The following is a 2141-nucleotide window of genomic DNA, read 5'->3' as shown; positions in this document are numbered from 1 at the left end:
CAGGGGAACACACTCTCCTCACTTATTCTGTTCGTCTGCAAAGGGACTTGGATAGGTTGCAGTGCTGGGCTGAAAAGTGGCAGATGGAGTTTAACCCTGAAAAGTGTGAGGTCGTCCATTTTGGAAGGACAAACATGAATGCAAAATACTGGGTTAACGGTAGGGTTCTTGGGCATGTGGAGGAGCAGAGAGACCTTGGGGTCTATGTGCATAGATCATTGAAAGTTGCAACTCAAGTGGATAGGGCTGTGAAGAAGGCATATGGGGTGTTAGCGTTCATTAGCAGAGGGATTGAATTTAAGAGCCGTGAGGTGATGATGCAGCTGTACAGGACCTTGGTAAGGCCTCATTTGGAGTACTGTGTGCAGTTCTGGTCGCCTCATTTTAGGAAGGATGTGGAAGCCTTGGAGAGGGTGCAGAGGAGATTTACCAGGATGTTGCCTGGAATGGAGAATAAGTCTTACGAGGAAAGGCTGAACATTCTAGGCCTCTTCTCATTAGAAAGGAGAAGGATGAGGGGTGACATGATAGAGGTTTATAAGATGATCAGGGGAATAGATAGGGTAGACAGTCAGAAACTTTTTCCCCGGGTGGAGCAAAGCGTTACAAGGGGTCATAAATTTAAGGTGAAGGGTGGGAGATATAAGAGGGATGTCAGGGGAAGGTTCTTTACCCAGAGAGTGGTCGAGGCATGGAATGCCTTGCCCGGGGAAGTTGTTGAGTCAGAAACTTTAGGGACTTTCAAAAGGCTTTTGGATAGGTATATGGATAAAGGAGAATGATGGGGTATAGATTAAATTGTCCTTGACAGAGGACAAAGGATCGGCACAACATTGTGGGCCGAAGGGCCTGTTCTGTGCTGTATGTTCTATGTTCTATGTTCTATGTTCTATGTTCTCCTGGTAACATGTCCCGTGTGTATTAAACAATCAGGGGAACACATTCTCCTCACTTATACTGTTCACCTGGTTACATGACCCGTCAGTGTTAAACAATCAGGGGAACAAACTCTCCTCACTTATACTGTTCGCCTGGTAACATGTCCCGTGTGTATTAAACCATCAGGGGAACACATGCTCCTCACTTATACTGTTCACCTGGTTACATGACCCGTCAGTGTTAAACAATCAGGGGAACAAACTCTCCTCACTTATACTGTTCGCCTGGTAACATGTCCCGTGTGTATTAAACAATCAGGGGAACACATTCTCCTCACTTATACTGTTCACCTGGTTGCATGACCCGTCAGTGTTAAACAATCAGGGGAACAAACTCTCCTCACTTATACTGTTCGCCTGGTAACATGTCCCATGTATATTTTACAATCAGGGGAACATACTCTCCTCACTTATACTGTTCACCTGGTGACATGTCCTGTGTATATTTATCAATCAGGGGAACACACTCTCCTCACTTATACTGTTCACCTTGTGACATGTCCCATGTGTATTAAACCATCAGGGGAACACACTCTCCTCACTTATACTGTTCACCTGGTGACATGTCCCGCAAATATTAAACCATGAGGGGAACACACTCTCCTCATTTATACTGTTCACCTGGTGACATGTCCCGTGTATATTAAACCATCAGGGGAACACATTCTCCTCACTTATACTGTTCACCTGGTGACATGTCCCGTAAATATTAAACCATGAGGGGAACACACTCTCCTCATTTATACTTTGCACCTGGTGACATGTCCCATGTATATTAAACAATCAGTGGAACACACTCTCCTCACTTATACTGTTCACCTGGTAACATGTCCCGTGTGTATTAAACCATCAGGGGAACATATTCTCCTCACTTATACTGTTCAACTGGTGACATGTCCCGTGTATATTAAACCATAAGGGGAACACAATCTCCTGACTTATACTGTTCACCTGGTGACATGTCCTGTGTGTATTAAACCATCAGGGGAACACACTCTAGTCACTTATACTGTTCACCTGGTAACATGTCCCGTGTATATTAAACCATCAGGGGAACACACTCTCCTCAGGTATGCTGTTCGCCTGGTTACATGTCCTGCGTATATTAAACCATAAGGGGAACACACTCTCCTCACGTCTGCTGTTCACCTGGTAACATGTCCCGTGTACATTAAACCATCAGGGGAACTCATTCTCTTCACT

The sequence above is a fragment of the Heterodontus francisci genome, unplaced genomic scaffold, assembly GCF_036365525.1.
Source record: "Heterodontus francisci isolate sHetFra1 unplaced genomic scaffold, sHetFra1.hap1 HAP1_SCAFFOLD_184, whole genome shotgun sequence".
NCBI lineage: Eukaryota > Metazoa > Chordata > Chondrichthyes > Heterodontiformes > Heterodontidae > Heterodontus > Heterodontus francisci.
The sequence above is the reverse complement of the archived record's forward strand: the minus strand, read 5'-3'. Positions refer to the sequence as shown.